General features: G+C 38.0%; 1 pseudogene; it reads left to right on the top strand.

Annotated features, from left to right (window-relative positions):
* On the top strand, positions 1-21,221 carry LOC133050754 (non-homologous end-joining factor 1-like; annotated as a pseudogene).
* The last annotated feature ends 2,935 nt before the right edge of the window (positions 21,222-24,156 follow it).

Raw genomic sequence — 24,156 nt, 5'->3', positions numbered from 1 at the left:
ATGACTGTGAGGGTGTCCCATCAGTTAATGGCCTCAGCTGCTTCAGTTCCAGGTAAGCTAATCCTGATCGTAGCTGTTCTTGTCTTTATCTGGCTGCTTCTCTAGATTTCTGGAAGACTCTCCCATGGCCTCAATTCTCCAGAGAATCTAACCAAAAGCTGGTGATTTGGGGTCTGCTAAATTTTTGTCTTGTGAGAATGACAGTGATGATACATACACACACACACACACACACACACACACACACACAGAAAAAGCAACTAAAAAAAAAAAAAAAAACAACTAAAGATCGTTATCAAACCACAAGAATTTCCAACTTTTAAGTTGATGGAGCTCAAGCCAGAAGTCTGTGAAATGGTGTTTTAATCTCAGTTTTGTTTATGAGTGGTGAAACTATACCCAATAACTCATGAAGAAATTATATGCAAGTAAATGGGCTTCCCTGGTGGCTCAGATAGTAAGCAATCTGATAGCAAGGCAGGAGACCTGGGTTTGATCCCTGGGTTGGGAAGATTCCCTGAAGAAGGGAATGGCAACCCACTCCAGTATTCTTGCCTGGAGAATTCCGTGGAAGAGGAGCCTGGCAGGCTACAATCCATGGGGTTGCAAAGAGCTGGACATGACTGAGTGACTAAGCACACACACCTGTCCATTGAATCTGTGATTCCATCCAACCATCTCATCCTCTGTTGCACAAAGACAACCCAATTAGCTATAGCCAAAGGTCAATATTCTTCATATGACTTGGAAGTCCCAAGGCTTGACTGGAGTCATTGTCTCAAGCACCATAGTTAGGGATTTCTTTCTGCTATCCTAATAGGATGGGAAATGAAGCATGATGTTTGGCATCCCAAAAGGACCATTTGCATGCCAAATATCAATTTATTATCTCAGCTTCAAATCCAGTGTTTTCTCCACATTTTGCAATAATGGAGCTAGATTCTGAGCCATTTTCCTTGGCATAGAGCAAGACGTTTACTTTTGTCAGCACACAGTGATGTAGATATAGAACTAGAGAGAGGGCATCTCTTCCCATTCCAGAGTACTTCCATTTTTATTTTTTCTCCTCCTCTCACTACTGCCAGTATTGCATACTGGGGAACATTCTGTTACATTCAACCTGGCTGGAAGCCTAGAGAAAGTAGTCCCTCAGTGAAATTACAGCTTTGGCCTTAGCTCAGTGACACCCTCAATGAAGCGATCCCTGAACTGATACCGTACATCCAAACTATCTGTCACCCAGCCAGCACATGAGCTCTTGACACTTCCATTTCTTTCTTGCATCTGCCCTCCAACCTTGGCCTACCTCAGCCTGGAAGTGTTTTCTTCTAGTTGGCATCTCAGTTGCATCCCAGCAACAATCCACCTATAGCCTGAAGGTTGTTTCTATTTTCCAATCAGTTTCTTGTACCTGAGCCTTGACCCATCTGCACACTAGAGGCTATTTTTTGCTTGTTGATGACTGCACACCAGTTCTTACCTGGAACAAGTCAGAAAGCATCTAGTGTAGTGGGTTGTAGCCACACTTCTCCAATGAGGTCTGAATCCCAGCTTTGGAACTGGGACTCCACTCCAAGTTTGTTCCATTCTTGAGGTACTCTCTGGGATTTCTGGGCTATTCATTAGAGCCCCTAGAGAAACTTCATAGTCAACCCCTCTTAAATAATTTTTCTTGTTAAACTATCCCCATATGAATTTGTGATTTATGTCTTCTGGTTGTACTCTCATTGATACACTGTATCATGAAGATGAAGTAATTCCTAAAGGATAAATTCAGGGAAACTATAATGTAATTTTTACATAATTCCTGTTTTAAAAGTCACCATTATATAAAAGGGCTTCCCGGGTAGTTCAGGTGGTAAAAAATCCACCTGCCATGCAGAAGACCCTGTTCAATTCCTGGGTTGGGAAGACGCCCTGGAGAAGGGTACGGCAACCCACTCCAGTCTTCTTGCCTGGAGAATCCTCACGGACAGAGGAGCGTGGTGGGCTACAGTCCATGGGGTCATAAAGAGTCGGACACAACTGAGGGACTAAGCATAGAATATTACGTGAAACTATTAGATTATATAAAAAGGAATATTATGTTATTTCTTTCATATATTGCTTTCCTCTCATTGCTATATTTTAACCATAAGTCTGGTTTTTCAGTGCTAAAATCAAATGTTTTTAAAATACCTTTTCTCCTGTGAGTACCATGTTTAACAATGTTCCTTTCTGTTGTATCCACTATAAAGAAAGAAAGAAGGACATGTTCACAGCATCTGATCAATATTTATTCATAGCTAGACATAAACATTTATGAAGGGAAGAAATAATTGAATCTCTAAATTCCTGAAGGTCTGCGTGTTCATGTAAAATCCATACCTATCTGGACAATTCTGTTGAGAATCATCTATTTATCAATTTTCACATGTTTTATTTTTTGTCATGAGCTATTTTGTTGAATAGTTTCACAAATTACTTTTCCCTAATTCCTGACAGAGTAAGCAATGAAAAATTGCTAAATTTTTCATTGTTCTTTTTTCATTTATACCAAATTTCTATTGTATGTTTAAGAATCATCTGTTTCTTAGACTTTTTTTTTGTCATCTCATTTCTTTTATTAACAGTCTAGTAATTAGATATTCTCTGATGATCATTTTTAAATAAAGAAGATTGTGTTCTCCACCCTTCCCCGACTAGGGGATAGCCTACAGAAAGGGAGACAATAAGGGCAGAGCCACTGACAGGGGGTTGGTGTCCAGAAGTGTCCTGTAGCTCTGTGTTAAAGGGGCAGAGCCTGACTGGACGGTGGGTGGGGAATCCAGATTGGCATTTTTTGGGAGCAGGAGGTAAGAGAGGATGACCAGCAAGTACATGGGAGAATGCTTGGTGTTGCTGATTTTTGGAAAAGTTAATTTTGGGGCGTTGGTGGGATGTCACCTCATGCAGCTTAGGTGGCTGTCATCTAGAGGTCCACAGATGATCGGGAGGGTTGGGGGAGTCATGTCCTGCTGGTGGGGAGTGTAAACTGGTGTAGTCACTGTGGAGCAGTGTGAAGGTTCCTTAGAAGACTGAAGGTGGAGCTGCTATGTGGTCCAGCAGTCCCAATGCTTGGTTCATATCCTGAAGTAACAGAGGACTCTACTTGTAGGGAATGCATGCACCCCGGTGTTCCTGTGGCAGAGTGAGCAGTGGTTGGGGGATGGGAGCAGCCCAGAACTCATCAGTACCTGGTTGGCTGGGGATGATGTGGTGTAGTGGTAAGGGGAATGTTACTTGGCCATGGGAGGGAATGGGGTATTGCTGTTTGTGGGGCACGAATGGACCCAAAGTGTATTTGCTTGGTGGTAAGGGTCAGAAAAAGAGGGGTGTGTGCAGTGTCATATTGTGTGTGTGTGTGTGTGTGTGTGTGTGTGTGTGTGTAGTCTAAGAATGATACAGATGAATGTGTGTACTGTGCAAGAGTGAACTTGGACACATGGAGGGCAGGCTTGTGGTTGTGGGGTGGGGAAGGAGAGAGGGACTGATGCAGAGTGTTGGATTGACTACTGTACATTGGGCTAATGGGTGGTGGGGATTTCCTGTATAGCAGGGAATCAAATTCAATATCTTGTGATGACCTATAAAGGAACAGGCTTTGAAGAAAGAATGACGGGGTCATTTTGCTATGCACTTGATCCTAGGACAGTGTTGTAGAAGTAACCTTTAAAAAAATAAATCAGTGTTTTTTAAAATTAAGATGTTTCTTACACAACAAGAAGTTTTCACATATGTAACAATGAATTACACACATTACTAATATGTGTAATAATGATTTATAAACATTACTTGGGTCCCTTACAAAATCTAATGATGAAATTCTCTGCCTTGCCTGCCCAAAGTTCACTCTGATAATATAGAGGGTTTTTCTTCTCCATTTCAATAGCTTGTAGACTAAGTTTCTGAGTTATTAGTCATACAGTATTGACAGAAATAATCAAGAATCCAAGATGTTGTTTCATAAAGTATTAGTAGAAACTGACTGTCATGATATATGCATGGGTGTGTGAGAAAGTGATTTTTTTGGTCTCTAACTTGTCTCTCTCCCACCTCTGCAGAATGTCTACTGCAAGATGTTTTCTCACTGTAATCCAGATTCAGTGATTATCTTGACATATTGCACAACAATAATTTAACATTTCAGTGGCCATCCTGGAAAGGTTTTGGCATCTCACATATCAGACACCTAACAAAACTCTCAGAAAAGAAGGGGGAGCAAGTGAACAAGTATCCAAAAAATGTTAGTTTTTTGTTATTATGCTGAGGCTTAAAAAGAAGTTCTCAATCTAGAATATCTTCCCTCAAAGACTTTCTAGTAAAAACCAAAGAAAAAAAAAAACCCTTACCCTTTAAGTAATTTTGAACATGTCTCTTGTGCTCCAAGTTCTATACCCTACTTTAACTTCACCTATTTATATGGCTTATGACCCTTTTCCTACTCTCCTAAATACACATGGGAACTACCCTTTTACTCAAGATTTTCTACAGAATGATCCCATTTTAGTGGTTGACTTCAGAAGACTTTCAAAAAATATTTCAAAGTATCTCTGAGAGCTGACATAAAAGTAATCACTGTCCTCTATTTTCATAAGTGGACAGAGAAGAGAAATAATGTATTTAATGGGAAAATGAATTGAAACGGGAATATTCTGACTTGAATAATCATTGTCTCTCATAAAGCCAAATATTTTCTGAGGGTCTTAGAAAACTAACACACTAAGAACAAAATCAAACTCTGGACAACAGAAAAACAACTCAAACATATATATATATATATATATATATATATATATATGTATATATATATATATATATATATAAAGGTCATAGTATAACAAACAAACATCTGTTACTAAGGGTATTTACAAATATTGCAAGAAAAAGGTCTCTGTCTCTGAAAGAGCCAATATTCTATATCAGAAAAACAAAGCACAAAAGGTATAATGGCACAAAACTACTGTCTAGGAAAAACTCCCTGTTTCTCATTTACTCACTACACATAGAATGTGTCCAAACACTCAGTACTACTTTACCCCTCATCACCAAATGTGTGGGTTTATTCCCACACTGACCTTGTCTCAGACATCAGGTGTCTTATAATACAATCCAGTTTTGATGTTAACTGGAATTAGTAAAGACCCCTATGACTGCCCCACTACCACTATCACTTCAGATGCCAATTGAAATCCAGGTTCCTATCTGTTTTTTCTGATAGACTGGTTGTAAATCAGAGACTCCCACACCTCTCTACTTGGGTCTGATTATTTGCTACAGTGGCTCATAAAATTCATGAAAACAGTTTACCTACTAGATTACCATCTACCATAAGGGATATTAAATGATATGAATGAAGAATCAGATGAAGAGATACATGCATGAGGTTCAAAAATGTTCTGAACACAGGAGCTTCTGTTCCCATAGAGTTGGGAAGTACCACCCCTGCAGCACGTGGATGTGTTCACCAACCCCAAAGCTCTCTGAACCCCATACTTATGGGATTTTTATGGAAGTTTCATCATGTTTGTGCCTGTGTGTGTGCGTGCTAAGTCACTGCAGTCATGTCGGACTCTTTGCAACCCCATGGACTGTAGCCCGTGGATCTCCGTCTTTGGGATTCTCCAGGCAAGAATACTGGAGTGGGTTGCCATGCCCTCCTCCAGGGGATCTTCCTGACCCAGAGAGCATACCTGTGTCTCTTCTGTCTCTGCTGCCTTATCAGGTGTGTATTTTACCACTAGTGACACCTGAAAAACTCCTTTTCATGGAAGATGGTACATTAAAGATGGTTGGCTATTCAAAATGATACAAAACTGATAAAAACTTAGGGAATTTCTAGGACTTATTGGATATTGTAGACACTGAGTACTCAAATTTTCTGAAATAGTAAAATTTCATGTGATTTGACTAAGTACATTTTTTACACTTTGCCCATGTAATTTTAATATGCAATGTAGATTGAGAATCTCTATATTAGAATACAATCAAAAGAGGACAAATGAAGAGAAAAATGAAGCTTCAGTTCCCAAAGACAGAATATTCCTATTATATATATGTATTTTAATAAAACAACAGTTATAAGATGATTGCTTAGCAGTAAACATCTGAACGCTTTCCTGTAAGACATGAATCTTTGGTTCTTTGCCTCAGATTCAGCAGGTGAGTTTCTAATATTTGAAAGAGTTTTGAATAAGATTAATTTGTAGAATTTGTCTTGTGAATGAACTACAGATTTCTATAGAAAATAATGATTTTACTATGATATTAGTTGGATCTGTCACTTAGGAAAATGACAATTGAATTTTCAAAAATGGAGTTTTGTCTGGATACTTAAGAAATAATGCAAAGTTTTTACTTTTACTACATAACTTTTTCCTAAATTATATTGTGCCATTGTAAAGATTTTCTAATGTTTTTAGAGGTTTTTGCTGGTGATTCTATGTGCAGTATATTACTCATAAAGAAATAATAATATTAATAATAATTATTAAAAGTAACATCTCTAAGCATGTAAAATGTAGCTGAGCAATTTAGCTATACTTTTTAGATTTATTTTTTGTTATTAATGTGTCTTTTTATGAATTAAAAAAGTAAAATAAATTTTCCATTTAATATAGAAAATAAAATGTAATGGTCATTTCTACTCCTTGTCAAAACCTACCACTAATCCTTCAATTAAAAGTAAATAAATTAAAAAAAAAACCTACCACTTGTCAAATATTTAAGGTAATTTTTGTTGCTTTTGTGCCTATATATCTATATTTCATTCTGCATATATACAAGACATACATATACATGTATAGTCTCCACACAAAACTACATTATTTAATTAATAGCACACTGGACTATAATGCTTATCACATTTAATTTTATAGCAAATATCTTTTCACACTGTAGATCCATTATTATAACTTAGATTTTTAATTTATTGACAAAATTTTCTCATCTCTTTTCTTTGAAATATTTTATTTTTACCTATATAAGTAGTTTAATCCCATTTTCTATCCTTGTAATTTGCTTTCTCTCTCTCTAGCCCTCTCTCATTGGTAATTCTTTTTAAGAAGTAATGTTTTTTTTCAGTGTTATCTCTGGAAAAGTCAGCAGAAATCTCTGAGGCCCTCCTAGGAACAAAAACCTTTCCGAGTCTCCCATTTCTTATTTGCAGATTAAAGATTTCAGACTTCTAGAAATTCCCTGAATTCCAAAGGTCAGATTCAAACAGCTACTTATCAAGGAAATAGGAATTTTAGAAACAAAGGAGGAACAATCAAGAAACTATTCAGTTCAGTTCAGTTCAGTCTCTCAGTTGTGTGTAACACTGTGAATCCGTGAGCCGCAGCACGCCAGCCCTCCCTGTCCATCACCAACTCCAGGAGTCCACCCAAACCCATGTCCATCAAGTCAGTGATGCCATCCAACCATCTCATCCTCTGTCGTCCCTTTGTCCTCCTGCCCTCAACCTTTCCCAGCATCAGGGTCTTTTCAAATGAGTCAATTCCTTGCACCAGGTGGCCAAAGTATTGGAGTTTCAGCTTCAACATCAGACGTTCCAATGAACACCCAGGACAGATCTCCTTAGGATGGATTGGTTGGATCTTGCAGTAAAGGGATCCACAAAAGTCTTCTCCAACACCACAGTTCAAAAGCATCTATTCTTCAGTGCTCAACTGTCTTTATAGTCCATCGTTCATATCCGTACATGGCTACTGAAACAATCATAGCTTTGACTAGATGGACCTGTGTCAGCAAAGTAACGTCTCTGCTTTTTAACATGTTGTCGAGATTGGTCATAACTTTCCTTCCAAGGAGTAAGCATCTTTCAATTTCTGGGCTGCAATCACCATCTGCAGTGATTTTGGAGCCCCCAAAAATAAAGTCAGCCACTGATCCACTCTTACCCATATATTTGCCATGAAGTGATGGGACAAGATGCCATAATCTTAGTTTTCTGAATGTTGAGCTTTAAGCCAACATTTCACCTTCATCAAGAGGCTCTTTAGTTCTTCTTCACTTTCTGCCATAAGGGTGGTGTTATCTGCATACCTAAGGTTACTAATATTTCTCCCAGCAATCTTGATTCCAGCTTGTGCTTCTTCCATCCCAGCATTTCTCGTGATGTATTCTGTGTATAAATTAAATAAGCAGGGTGACAATATACAGCCTTGACAGACTCCTTTCCCTATTTGGAACCAGTCTGTTGTTCCATGTCCAGTTCTAACTGTTGCTTCATGACCTGCATACACGTTTCTCAAGAGACAAGTCAGGTGGTCTGGTATTCACATCTCTTTAAGAATTTTCCACAGTTTATTGTGATCCACACAGTCAAAGGCTTTGGCATGGTCAATAAAGCAGAAGTAGATGTTTTTCTGAAACTCTCCTGTTTTTTTTGATGATCCAACAGATGTTGGCAATTTGATCTCTTATTCCTCTGCTTTTTTATAACCAGTTGGAACATATGGAAGTTCACCATTCATGTACTGCTGAAACCTGGCTTGGAGAATTTTGAGCATTATTTTACTAGCTTGTGAGATGAGTGCAATTGTGTGCTGGTTGGAACATTCTTTGGCATTGCCTTTCTTTGGGATTGGAATGAATATTGACCTTTTCCAATCCTGTGGCCATTGCTGAGTTTTCCAAATTTGCTGACATATTGAGTGCAGCACTTTCATAGCATCATCTTTTAGGATTTGAAATATATCAACTGGAATTCCATCACTTCCACTAGCTTTGTTTGTGGTGATGCAAGGAACACTAAGGCCTACTTGACTTCACATTCCAGGATGTCTGGCTCTAGGTGAGTGATCACACCATTGTGATTATCTGGGTCTTGAAGATCTTGATTGTACAGTTCTTCTGTGTATTCTTGCCACCTCTTCTTAATATCTTCTGCTTCTGTTAGGTCCATACAACCTCTATTTTTTATTGAGCCCATTTTTTCATGAAATGTTCCCTTGGTATCTCTAATTTTCTTGAAGAGATCTCTAGTCTTTCCCATTCTTTTGTTTTCCTCTATTTTTTTTTTTTTTTTTTTTTCATTTATCACTGAGGAAGGCTTTCTTGTCTCTCCTTGCTTTTTTCTTGCACAGATCTTTCAAACTCTGCATTCAAATGGATATATCTTTCATTTTCTCCTTTGTTTTTTACTTCTCTTCTTTTCACAGTTATTTGTAAGGCCTCTCGGACAGCCGTTTTGCTTTTTTGCATTTCTTTTTCTTGGGGATGGTCTTAATTCCTGTCTCCTATACAATGTCACGAACCTCTGTCCATAGGTCATCAGGCACTCATGAACAGTATGAAAAGGCAAAAAGATAAGACATTGAAAGATGAACTCCCCAGGTCGGTAGGTGCCCAATATGCTAGTGGAAATCAGTGGAGAAAAAACTCCAGAAAGAATGAAGCCAAAGCAAAAACAACACCCAGTTGTGGATGTGACTGGTGATAGAAGCAAGGTCCGATGCTGTAAAGAGCAATATTGCATAGGAACCTGGAATGTTAGGTCCATGAATCAAGGCAAATTGGAAGTGGTCAAACAGGAGATGGCAAGGGTGAAGGTTGACATTCTAGGAATCAGCGAACTAAAATGGACTGGAATGGCTGAAATTAACTCAGATAACTATTGTATCTACTACTGTGGTCAGGAATCCCTTAGAAGAAATGGAGTAGCCATCATAGTCAACAAAAGAGTCTGAAATGCAGTACTTGGATGCAATCTCAAAAACAAGAGAATGATCTCTGTTCGTTTCCAAGGCAAACCATTCAATATCACAGTAATCCAAGTCTATGCCCCGACCAGTAACACTGAAGAAGCTGAAGTTGAACAGTTCTATGAAGACCTACAAGACCTTTTGGAACTAACACCCCCAAAAGATGTCTTTTTCATGACAGGGGACTAGAATGCAAAAGTAGAAAATCAATAAACACCTGGAGTAACAGGCAAATTTGGCCTTGGAGTACGGAATGAAGCAGGGCAAAGGTTAATAAACTTCTGCTAAGAGAATGCACTGGTCATAGTAAACACCCTCTTCCAACAACTCAAGAGAAGACTACATATGGACATCACCAGATGGCCAACACCGAAATCAAATTGATTATATTCTTTGCAGCCAAAGATGGAGAAGCCCTATACAGTCAGCAAAAACAAGACTGGGAGCTGACTGTTGCTCAGATCATGAACTCCTTATTGCCAAATTCAGAGTTAAATAGAAGAAAGTGGAGAAAACCACTAGACCATTCAGGTATGACCTAAATCAAATCCCTTATGATTATACAGTGGAAGTGAGAAATAGAGTTAAGAGACTGGATCTGATAGACAGAGTGCCTGATGAACTATGGACAGAGGTTCATGACATTGTACAGGAGATAGGGAACAAAATCATCCCCAAGAAACAAGAAACTATAATGCAGAGATTAAAGAAGGATCCTGGTTCTTCCTGAAGGGACATAAATAACAATATCTTTAGGTTCTTCTGTCAGAAGCAAGCCCTCGACCCAGGTGTAGGATGATAACTTCAGGCTGAGTCCAAGATTCCTGGAGCATCACCCTGTTACCTTATCACCAAGGAGTCAGAAGAAAGCCACACACACCCTACAGCCTTCCCCCCAAATTAGGCCTATAAAAATTTCTCCCAAAACCATCACAGAGTTTGGGGTTTGGGGGGCACAAGCCAAATTTTCTCACTGCAATAAGCCTTTCTCTGTCCCAAATCCCTAAGTTTTTGTTTGTTTGACCTCACTTGAGCACAGGCTTTTGCATTCTGTAACATCTGTATCTTTTTACAACCAGCTTTGAGGATCTCTCTCTCTGTCTTTCTTGGTCATTATTTTTTAATATATGGTAATTTGTTACTTTTTCTTTTATATTCATTAGCTTCTTAAACTTTAATTTTTATTTTTGTTTCTTTCATTTAAAATTTAATGAATTTATTTATTTATTTATTTTTTAGGAATAAAAGCTGTTTTCGTGGCATCCATAAATTGGATTTAAGCCATGATAATTTTCAGCTTTCACCTTGTGTTGTTAATTTTTATTTATTCTTTCATGCAGGAATTATTTTAGAAAAATGATGCTCAATTTTTTATATATCTCTAAATTGATCTTGTTTTATTACATTTTGATCAGAATAGTCTTTGCAACATGTTTATTTGGAACTTACTAAGTGTGTCTTTGTGACAATGTATGATTTTTAAATTATAAATTAAATGCCAAAATCAAGACTTTTATACAAATGATTTATAAAGCTATGATGCAGTCAATCTTCTGCCAAGTCAGTCAAAACAGTATTGCAGAGGTACAGTGTAAAAGACTATGGAACTTCTAACTTATTTTTACAGCTCTTTATGATGGCCAGCTAGTTCTTTTCATGTAAATACTGTAAACATGAGAGATAAAAAATGATGTTTGATAAACATTTGATCCTTGTAGATTCTGATATTTTTAGAAATAACTTGTCTATGATTATGTCTGAAATGTCAAACTTTTCCCTTTTCTTCTTTTTGAAATATGCTTCATCAGAGAGGGGACTTTCTACTAACACTAATATTATAAATATCCTTTGCCCTTTTTCTGTGGATAAAAGCAGAGATAATTAAGTTTAAGTTGTTCATCACCTCTCTTTCTGTGTGCAGCTTCACAAGCACCCCATTATTGGTTAACTGCTTAATGCTGGAGGATGGGAATTCCTGACACCAAGTGACATCTCATTAGCATGAACAGCTGGAGCCTGAAATGGAAGGCACCATAGGGACTAATTACCTGAAAAGATTTAAATAGCAAATACCTACTAGAATCTTTCTCACAGAAAGCAAAGCTCTATTCACTCACATGTAAAGCCTCTGTATGCCTTAGACTAATATTTGTTTGAAATTTAAATGTTTTAAAGTCTCTTCGTTGTAATGTCCTCTGCAAAACCCATCCAGGCCGGTTGCCTCGTATCCTCGGTCTTATACTGTGGTATTATGGGCTTAACCTGGCTGATGTATTTGATGTGGCAGAACTCGGGATCTGTGTCAGTGGAGACCTCAGAGAAGCCCACACATTTTCTCATTACTGCTGTTGTGAGGCTGAAGGAAGCCAGTTGAATGTATTTGACTAGAAGATAATTAAACATTTGTCAGCCACATTTAAACAAGATTTCTGGTCCCAGGGTCTCTGGGCTCTAGAGGTTCTTTGAAGCTCCTGAAATTATAGGTAATAATTTGTGTACATATGTCTATTTTTTTTTCAGAAGTAGATTCTCTTGAATTATACACATCCCAAAGTATTAAGATGTCCCCAGATAAGTATTACTGTTATACATCCTACCCTCCTCCAAGTATTAAGGACCACTCACCTTGTTATTTCTTATTTTTTCAAATTAGAGAAAAATTATTTGCATTTTCAAAGAAAAAAAATAGATGTGATATATTTTTGAGGGGAATGAGCAGGCTTATCTAATAGAAAGAAAGAGAGGAGTGGTTATTAGTTTCATAGGGTGGAATTCACTGATACAGGTCAATAATATCAGTGGGGGAATTTTTTAGCATCCTGTGATAAAATGAGAAAATACACTGTTCTCAATTTTAATGATTGTGTTTTAATCTGAGATTATATTTTGCTGTATTTAAAATTTGAACTGTGATTCCTTTAACTGAATGATAGTGAAGATAGTTGTATAGGGTTTTTGTATGTTTTTGTTTGTACTCTTATATGGTAAAATTCCCCTGTGGCTCAGCTGGTAAAGAATCTGCTTGCAATGTGGGAGACCAGGGTTCGATCCCTGTGTTGGGAAGATCCCTTGGAGAAGGGAACAGCTACCCAGTCCAGTATTCTGGCCTCAAGAATTCTGTGGACTATATAGTCCATGGGACTGCAAAGAGTTGGACATGACTGAGCAACTTTCAATTACATGGTAAAATTCTAAAGAAAAAGCCATGCCCTATTTTTCAATCTTTTTTTTTTTTTTTTTTTTTTAAGCTATGAAACTTAAAGCTTGGGCATTATTGCTCAATGTTCTTCCCACTCCTATAAATGCCTTTCATATTGAGACTCACAGTCTTAATCAGTCATTGGTCTTATGGTGATGAACCCTCATTTGCCCAAGACTGAGTGGTTTCCTGGGACACAAGGCATGCATTTTTAAGAAAAGAACACTCAATGAAAACCACAATAAAACCACTCAGTTTTTTCACTGAGAGAAAAAAAAATCATTAGTGAAAATCACTGAAATCCATTGACATTAATATAACTTGATGATTTAAACAATCATCTAGGTGATAGGCATATATGTCAGTGCATGAGAAATAGATATCTGTATCTCAAGGCAGAAGTATTATATAATGATATGTTTTTTTTCTTGACTTTTCTTTTTTTTTTTTTTTTTTTGACTTCTAAGTCATAATTTTGAGTGTGTCTGTGTGTGTTAGTTGCTCAGTCATGTCCAATTATTTGTGACCCCATGGACTGTGGCCTGTCAGGCTCCTCAGTCCATAGAATTCTTCAGACAAGAATACTAGAGTGGGGAATACATGTAAATCCATGGCTGATTCATGTCAATGTATGACAAAACCCACTACAATATTGTAAAGTAATTAGCCTCCAACTAACAAAAATAAATGAAAAAAAAAAAAAAAAGAGGAATACTAGAGTGGGTAGCCATTCCCTTCTCCAGGAGATCTTCCCTACCTAGGGGTAAAATCCAGGTCTCCTGCATTGTAGGCAGATTCTTTATCATCTGAGCCACCAAGGAAGCCTGAGACTGTCAGGGGAGTGTGTAATTTCCTTGGTTCTGTCTTATCACAACAAAAATTTGAGGTGACCGACCAGTGTTATGACCCTTAGATGGACCAGTGTTACAGCTTTCAGACAGACCAGAGTTACAGCTCTGTGTTATAGTTCAGTCTTATTTAGAAAATAAAGGAAAATACATCCTCGAGGCATGAGGGCATGTGGCCCAAAAGATGCGAAGAGAAGAGAGAGACTCCCGGCCCTTTGGCTCCTCTTTTTATATGTTTTTTCTCCTCCCTCTGGGCCTGCCCTGTGTAAATTGGGCTAGTCAGGAGTGCTGCTTGCCCTACCTGAGGTCCTCACTCTGGTCTTCGAACCTTTCTTTGTTCTATTCTTGTGGGTTTTTCCCTTTCTTGTCTTTTAGCCACTGCCATTCTGGACTCCTGACCATTTCCACCAATTATCGTGATGATTTCTCAAACCACATTGCATTTCATACCTTCACCTAGGCTGATTCTGGGGCTTCTCTGGTGCTCAAATGATAAAGAATCTGCCTGGACTGGGGGAGACCCAGGTTCGATCCCTGAGTTGGGAAGATCCTCTAGAGAAGGTAATGGCTACCCACTCCAGTATTCTTACCTAGAGAATTCCATGGACAGAGGAGTCATGGGGTCGCAAAGAGTTGGACACAACTGTGTGACTAACACTTTCACTTTCTTTTTTTTTTTTTCCAAACTGATTCTAATGGTACACATTTCCTAAGCTTTCAAATATTGGATGTTTATGCTTGGGTCATTTTCATGGGAAAAGATAGAAAAGGCAGCAATGTCATTCTCAATAATTTCCTAACTGTGATTTTACTTATTACCTGGTCATCTAGTATAGCCTGCTAACATATGTAAGAAATGCTTGCAAAACAACTTTGTGCTCTTTCAACGTATGGCTATGAAAAAACAGTCTTTGCCATTTTAAAATTGAAAAGATGAACTTTTATGTCCTATGATTCTCATTATTTGAATAACTAATGTGTGTAGATACATATGATAGACATATTTATATAATTATCTACACAGTATATTTTTAAGGTGTAAAGGGTTTCAGAGGAATATTAAGGTTAATTTTATGTGTCACCTTACCTGGGCCATATTACCAACTATTGGAAGAAGTGAAATTTTAGTCACTCTGTCATGTCCAACTCTCTGGGACCCCATGAACTGTAGCCTGGCAGTTCTCTGTAGCCTGTTACTCTGTTCATGGAATTCTTCAGCAAGAATACTGGAGTGGATAGACTTTCCCTTCTCCAGGGGATCCTCCAGACCCAGGGATCAAACTCAGGTCTCCTGTATTGCAGGCAGATTCTTTACCCACTGAGCCACCAAGGAATGCCAACTCTTTGGGGAAACATTTTTCTGGATGTTGCTGTGAAAGTGCTTTTGAGTGAGATTAATGCTTAAATAGGTGTACTATGGATAAAGGAGCCTAGCCTCTGTTGTGTGAGTGGGGCTCATTCAATCGGAAGAAGGCCTTAACAGAACAAAGACTGCCCTCTCCCAAGCAAGAGGGAATTTTCCCTGCATTTTGCCTGCAAAATACCTTTGACTGTGACTCTTCCTTGGGAGTCAAAACTGTCAATATACTCTGAAGATTTTAGACTTGACCTTCACAAGTATGTGAGCAGCCAATTCCTTAAAATAAATCTCTCTATGAGAAATTAAGGAAACAATACCATTCACCATTGCAACAAAAAGAATAAAATACTTAGGAGTATATCTACCCAAAGAAACAAAGGACCTATACATAGAAAACTATAAAACACTGATGAAAGAAATCAAAGAGGACACAAACAGATGGAGAAACATACCGTGTTCATGGATTGGAAGAATTAATATTGTCAAAATGGCTATTCTACCCAAAGCAGTCTATAGATTCAATGCAATCCCTATCAAGCTACCAACGGTATTTTTCACAGAACTAGACCAAAGAATTTCACAATTTGTATGGAAATACAAAAAACCTCGAATAGCCAAAGTAATCTTGAGAAAGAAGAATGGAGCTGGAGGAATCAACCTGCCTGACTTCAGACTCTACTACAAAGCCGCAATCATCAAGACAGTATGGTACTGGCACAAAGACAGAAATATAGATCAATGGAACAGAATAGAAAGCCCAGAGATAAATCCACGAACCTATGGACACCTTATCTTTGACAAAGGAGGCAAGGATATACAATGGAAAAAAGACAACCTCTTTAACAAGTGGTGCTGGGAAAACTGGTCAACCACTTGTAAAAGAATGAAACTAGAACACTTTCTAACACCATACACAAAAATAAACTCAAAATGGATTAAAGATCTAAATGTAAGACCAGAAACTATAAAACTCCTAGAGGAGAACATAGGCAAAACACTCTCCGACATAAATCACAGCAAGATCCTCTATGACCCACCTCCCAGAATATTGGAAATAAAAGCAAAACTAAACAAATGGGACCTAATGAAACTTAAAAGCTTTTGCACTACAAAGGAAACTATAAGTAAGGTGAAAAGACAGCCCTCAGATTGGGAGAAAATAATAGCAAATGAAGAAACAGACAAAGGATTAATCTCAAAAATATACAAGCAACTCCTACAGCTCAATTCCAGAAAAATAAATGACCCAATCAAAAAATGGGCCAAAGAACTAAACAGACATTTCTCCAAAGAAGACCTACAGATGGCTAACAAACACATGAAAAGATGCTCAACATCACTCATTATTAGAGAAATGCAAATCAAAACCACAATGAGGTACCATTACACGCCAGTCAGGATGGCTGCTATCCAAAAGTCTACAAGCAATAAATGCTGGAGAGGGTGTGGAGAAAAGGGAACCCTCTTACACTGTTGGTGGGAATGCAAACTAGTACAGCCGCTATGGAAAACAGTGTGGAGATTTCTTAAAAAACTGGACATAGAACTGCCATATGACCCAGCAATCCCACTTCTGGGCATACACACTGAGGAAACCAGATCTGAAAGAGACACGTGCACCCCAATGTTCATCGCAGCACTGTTTATAATAGCCAGGACATGGAAGCAACCTAGATGCCCATCAGCAGATGAATGGATAAGGAAGCTGTGGTACATATACACCATGGAATATTACTCAGCCATTAAAAAGAATTCATTTGAACCAGTCCTAATGAGATGGATGAAGCTGGAGCCCCTTATACAGAGTGAAGTAAGCCAGGAAGATAAAGAACATTACAGCATACTGACACATGTATATGGAATTTAGAAAGGTGATAACGATAACCCTATATGCAGAACAGAAAAAGAGACACAGAAATACAGAACAGACTTTTGAACTTTGTGGGAGAATGTGAGGGTGGGATATTTCAAAAGAACAGCATGTATACTATCTATGGTGAAACAGATCACCAGCCCAGGTGGGATGCACGAGACAAGTGCTCCGGCCTGGTGCACTGGGAAGACCCAGAGGAATCGGGTGGAGAGGGAGGTGGGAGGGGGGATCGGGATTGGGAATACATGTAAATCCATGGCTGATTCATATCAATGTATGACAAAACCCACTGGAAAAAATAAATAAATAAATAAATAAATCTCTCTATGAAAACACATCTTACTGGTTCTGTTTTTCTGATGAGCCTTAACTAATACAAAGAATATATCTTTAAGTCATTGTTGTTCAGGAATCATTTATCTTACTAGCTCTCCATGTTAAAGGGAGTGGGAATTTTTACAATGTATCAAAAGTGCAAAATTATAATTAAAAAAATACTTTAAATTTGCTGTCCATTCACCTAAATAATGGAATAGTTTGACTGTCTCTTAGGAAGAGTGCCTGAATAAAACTCACTAAATATAAGAAAATAATGATTAAAAATCAAATATAAAAAATTGGAAATCTCAGGATAAATAAGTAGCTCTTTGTTGGTATATCAATACCACACAGAATTTATGTGGACTTAACAGAGGTGTGGTTAGTGAACTTCAGCAAAGATTAAAGTTGGTGTTAATCCATATGAGGCCTTAATGTATGAAAGAAACTGAGAATAAGAAAAGACTATTTTAAAAAAGGGTTAGATTTGAACAAAGTTCAAAAACAAAGTATTCATTAACTATAAAAAAGAAAAAGGAGTATATTTGAAGGATGGGCATTCTTAATGTTTATTCTTGAGTATAGAAACTGGAAACTAACAAGACAGAATTTGACTGGTTTACAGCTCTACAGTGAAAGTATCAATCTTGGTGATTGGAAACCTACTGGAAATACTTCAAACCATATTTTCAAGTTACGCTTTTACTATCCAATTACCAAGAGAGCTGACTCATTGGAAAAGCCCCTGATGATGGGAAAGATTGAAGGCAGCAGGAGAAGGGGGCTGTGGAAGATGAGATGGTTAGATAGATAACATCACCCACTTAACAGACATCAGTTTGAACAAAATCCAGGAAATAGTGAACAGAGGAGCTTGGTGTGCTGCAGTCCACGAAGTCGCAAAGAGTCAGACACAACTTAGCGACTGAACAACAGCCAAGAGAGGGTAGGTATTGTTGGTTTGAGAGAAGAGTAAGGGTTAAAATAGAGTAATTGAAGAACACATTCTTTCATCAGAGACCTGCAGAAAAAAGATAATCAAGAAAACCACAAACCTATTGGGAAAATTTCCAGGCCCAGTGCATAGTCTCAAGGACCTGAGACAAGAGCATGATTTATGTGTTGAAGAACAAAGAAGCTGATTTTTAGAACAGAGTGAAGAAATAGGAGATGTTGTCAGAGAGCATGGGAAGGAAAGAATATATGAAAGGTTTTTGGCAATTTTTAAGGGTTTTTACTGTTAATAAAATGGGAAATAACTGAGGGTTTTGAGTAGCAGTGTTACAGATCTTACTTTTTAAAAATATCTATTCTGAACATTTTAAAATAAACGTGGTGGTGGTGGTGGTTTAGTCGCCAAGTCGTGTCCGACTCTTGCAACCCCATGGACTGTAGCCCACCAGGCTCCTCTGTCCATGGGATTTTCCAGGCAAGAATACTGGAGTGAGTTGCCATTTCCTTCTCCAGGGGATTGTCCCGACCCAGGAATCGAATCCAGGTCTTCGGCATTGCAGGCAGATTCTTTACCGACTGAGCTATGAGGGAAGCCCTAAAATAAACATAAGTAATGATAAATACTTTATAATACCTATCACTTGACTTTTTCAAATAGAAACATTACAACAAACAGGTTAACTCCAGAGTTACCCTCAAGAGTAACATATTTAGAAAAGAAATTTTGAATCTGTCTTTTCTGTAACTCATCCTATGCCCCACAGTCATGTTAAGAATCTTAATACCGGGCTCTATTCAGGCAATTTGCTGGCTTAATTTCTACTAATTTCTACAACAGCTAAACTACATTTATTTGCCTGATTTTCAACTACCCCCAAATTAGTTTTTTTCATTATGTTTCCAAGATCAGAACTTTTTTCCACCTTCTTTCCCATCCAAAGACTTATAACTTGCAAGTTTTCTTTACCAACTACTCCTGTTCTCACCAGTACTATTGTCTTTCAGCACTTTTATAAGCATACCATTCTGGACCATACAATGTTATAGAAATCTTTCTTTCTTCCTCTTCTTTTTGTTCCCCCAGCTCTTGGCTTCACAGAGGGAAGGGAAACAGAGGTAATTCCTCATAGTACATGTCTCCCATGTTGCTTACCAAGTTATGGTCTCCTTTATGTCAATATCTTTATTACAAACCTGTTTTACCAGCTTAGTATAAACATTACTTTTCCCTATGAATATTATTTGTTGTGTTCCAGTAAAATACTTATTCTTAAATATTTACAAGAATCCAGGATACATGCCTAATATGATTTCAGTCATGCCCTCCTCTTTCTACAACAAAAAGAAAATATAGGTATGGGAACAGTGACAAAACAAGTCAAAGAACACTTTATTACTGATTTGCTTCCAGTCTCATAATCCAATTCCAGAGCACTGTCAATTTGTCTAGGCCATTTGAAGGAAACCTTAATTAGCTAACTTAATCAGTTTGCATGTCCTAAAAATTAAAGTAGCACAAATCTCCGATTTATAGATTTTGCTAAATCCAAACATGAGACTTAAAACTTACTCAATGAAAAAAACAAGCATGCCTATTAATAAAAATGTGATAGTTAGACCTAAAGAAAGTTGAGTGTGGAAGAATTGATGCTTTTGAACTATAGTGTTGGAGAAGAGTGATGGAGAAGGCCCTTGAGAATCCCTTGGACTGCAAGGAGATCCAAGCAGTCAATCCTAAAGGAAATCAGTCCTGAATATTCATTGGGAGGACTGATGCTGAAGCTGAAACTCCAGTACTTTGGCCACCTGATGCAAAGAACTGACTCCTTAGAAAAGACCCTGTTGCTGGGAAAGATTGAAGGTAGGAGGAGAAGGGGACGACGGAGGCTGAGGTGGTTGCATGGTATGACTCAATGGACGTGAGTTTGAGCAAGCTCGGGGAGTTGGTGATGGACAGGGAAGCCTGGCATGCTGCAGTCCATGGGGTCCCAAAGAGTGGAACATGACTGAGTGACTGAACTGAAACTGAATTAATAAAAACACACTGACCTTTTAGTTTGTGCTGGCGGGCCAGCCTGCCATGGGGAGGGTGAGAGCTCCCGCAGCCGCTCACAGTGGAGGAACTGGAACAAGGCTTGCTGATGCAGCCGTGTGCATGGCTACAGCTTGCCGGGAACTCCCTCCTGGCCAAGGCCTGTATCACCAGGCAGGGCTATGCCTTGTTGCTTTCAGATCTTTAACAAGTGTGGCATGAACAGGTGTACACTAGTGCGATCAGTCAGCGAGCCAAGGAGATGAACAAGCGCTTACTGCTGCTCCCAAGGCTCTTCTTTGACATTTGGATGATCTGCTTTGCGCGTGTTGAGGACCCTTCTTGCCCTGGCAGAGCTGCACTCTCCTGTGATTGTGTGCATCCTAGCTCGCCCTTTGGTGGTCTCCCAACGTTTGATTCGTCCTCTGATGGGCATGAATCTGGCATTGCACTGCCAGGTGAGTGACCTAACAATGATGCTTCATATGATAGATCTAGAGATCCAGGACTGCCAGGAGAGTGGGGCTATGCTGAGCCGAAATCGGTTGAAGACAGAGCCATTTGAACAGACTTTCTTCTCAGAACGATTTATGGTGGAGAAACTACCAGAGGCATGCAGTGTTGGTGAGGGAAGACCCTTCGCCACAAATCTGCAGAGTCTGGATATGGTAGTCACCAGACAAGGGATCCAGGTGGGACAGAAACATCAGGAGGCCGGAGATCCCCAGACCTCAAGCAGTGCTTTCTCATGGGGAACTGATAACCAACTTCTGAAGCAGTCAGAAGAGCCTGTCTCCTCAGCACCATCCCTCCCAGGACCCGAGAAGGAGCCCACAGTTCCTTCAGGCCCAATGCAGAGACCTCAGCTATTTGAAAGTGCAGAGGACGAAGCTAACGGGGCTATTCAGTTAACCTGTCACCATCTCAACTGCCGAGGATGGACTCAGAGAGGAGTTTCTTAGTGTCCCCTTGGAAGGAGATCCCATGGCAGCAGCATCTCTGACACAGTTATACAGTCAGGGACTCCGCCATAAGGGACAGATAACTGAAGCTCATGCTGGCAGGCATGGCTACTGTTAACAAGGGAATCCTGGCTCCAACCCACTGGCCACTGGCCTTTCTTGTCCGAGTGGAAGACTGTCTCTGGGAATCCCACACTCTCCTTTTAGTGCAGGTTCTCCAGACTCAGGATCTACCATGGACTTTAAGTATATGGGGCAGGTCAGCAAAAAGGCACAACGTACTCAAGAAGCTTTGTCTGTCTTTCCAAAAAGTCCCTAGCTACTTCCAGATGCTCCTCAGAGGCCCTCTTCTCTCTTTAGCATGGAGTAAAAAACACTCACATTCCTGGAAAAAAAATAACAAAAACAAAAAACAAAACTGAAATCAAAAAGGAAAGAATGTGTGGGCAAGTAGTAGTATTTAATGCTTCCAAATGGATAACTTAGATGTCAGTACCGATCTTCAACCAAGTATAGGCAGCCAGCATACCCCAGTCACTTCTTGAATGACACAAAATCCAAAGAAGGAGAAAAAAAACCAAGCCTAAACTAAGCCTAAGCCTGAACCAAGCCTGACCCTTAATCAAGATCTTTTACCACAGATGTGTAAAATAAAGAGAGCTATGAAAAAATGTTATAAATACATGCTGACTTCGTAACAAATTCAAGATCTCCACCTTCTAAAATATTGGTTCGACCACCTGTGCTTGAATCAAATTGATCAAAATTAGTTCTTCACTTCTCCTATTTTAAAATGGAGAGGATTTGCCTTTGACCTTCACTGGGGATGAATTAGAGTGGGGGCAGTTAATGAGGAGTGGAGGAAGATGAAAGAAGACTTGAGTGCCTCTTATAAGCTAATTGTGTATTTATTCAATCACATATGGATTAGTTGTCATTAGAGCCTGTTATTTGTACTTCAGGATAAACTAGATTTAGTTTTTTTAAAAAAGTCACCAAGTCACCAATAAGGAATATTAAATTCTAAGATTTTGTTATTGTATCTTTTGTTACATGTGAAAGTATGACCAAGTTTTCATGTATAATTATTATAATATTTGGATAGCTAACAGTTTAATAATATATATTTATTCAATTGCCCTTTTAAATCACAGAAAAAAAGCTATTTTTCTTTCAACAACATATTTTTGTTGCAGATATTAAGGCAATTATCATTTTTATCTGAAATTTCAATGTTAATTTTTATTTGTTTCCAGATAGAATTTGAAGTTATTTCATCCTTTAAATAACTTACTGTATTGTGCAATTACAATAGCATAACAATTCCAGGTCTTGGTTCACTCACATGAGTTTAAACTTTGTTTTAGTTCTATTAGAATATTTTAAAAAAATTTGCTAGTCATGATTGAGACTTACCTACCATCAACTATGTAAGAACTTGGAGCACATCGCACAGCTCAAAATGTATATATTTAATATCAGTTCTACCAATTATTTGTCCTTTAATAATCTGGTTTTTATTTTTTAGAATACCTTAAATGCATTTCAGGGCTATTTTCCTTAAAACATCTTTTTTGATTCTTAGGTGGCTATTAAAAATGTCTTCATGTTTTTTCCACAATGTTACAATTTTTTAAAGTCAGGCATTTATAAATAACCAAAAAGTATTCTTACATTTATTATGGAGCATAAAACTCATTTTCCTATAGATTTTTACTATTATGATTTCACTTAGATTATTTATAATGATAGTACTTTAAAATAATTAGGGATAGTAATATTGCATCATCTGTTAGTCATGCACTAATTTTTGATCCACAATTATTTATGTTTGCTGTTTGGAGGAAATGTGATTAAAATTCATTTCACTAAATTTCTATACATTTTAGAGCTGTAAATCAAATGGATTTATACAGCTTTTTCTGAATGTTACTGCTTCAGAGGATTCAACTTTTGACAGTCTTTTTCACATAGCTCTATTAAGTAATAGCATCAAATTGAATAATCTAAACTATTCTATCTTATGCTATAATACTTTTCAAAAAACTAATTCACTAAACATCTCAGTTGCTTTACATCTTTAGAGCATTAAGAAGTGTGCTGACTTATTCAAATTGTTTCATGAATTAGCTCTAATAAAAGATGATTTGTGAGAGAAAGCTTTAAAAATTTTTATAAATGTAACAAAATAAAATCATTTCAAATAAATAAAACATTTTTAGATTGCAATTAAAATAAATTATACCTAGTTTATTTGTAAATGTCTCATACCTGGATTGGGCTTCCCTGGTGGCTCAGTGATAAAGAATCCACCTGCCAATGCAGAAAACACATTTTCAACACGTAGTCTGGGAAGATCTCCCAGCAAAGGAAATGGCAACCCATTCCAGTATTCTTGCCCAGAAATATCCATTAACAGAGGAGCCTGGTGGGATACAGTCCACGGGGTCACAGAGTCAGATACGACTTAGCAACTAAACAACCACTGAATTATAGTTAACTACATTAAAACACAATTATTTCACATGATGGTGTTTGTGCTACAGGGTGTCTTATGCTAATTGAAGATTACTACTCTAACAAAGAATCAAAAAATCAACCCTTGCTGTTTTGTAAGCTCCCACAAATAGTCAGAGATAGATGATTATAATATTTCATACTAGATTTCTTTTTGAGAATATAAAAATAGGAAATATTCTAAAAAGTTTTAAAAGAATATGCTTATAATACTGTATAAATTATTGAAAATAATAATCATAAACATGAAGTGAAAGTCACTCAGTCATGTCCAACTCTTTGCGATCCCATGGACTATACAGTCCATGGAATTCTCCAGGCCAGAATACTGGAGTGGGTAGCCTTTCCCTTCTCCAGGGGATCTTCCC

The sequence above is a fragment of the Dama dama genome, chromosome 33 (assembly GCF_033118175.1).
Source record: "Dama dama isolate Ldn47 chromosome 33, ASM3311817v1, whole genome shotgun sequence".
Classification (NCBI taxonomy): Eukaryota; Metazoa; Chordata; class Mammalia; order Artiodactyla; family Cervidae; genus Dama; species Dama dama.
This window is presented reverse-complemented; position numbering and strand designations above follow the sequence as displayed.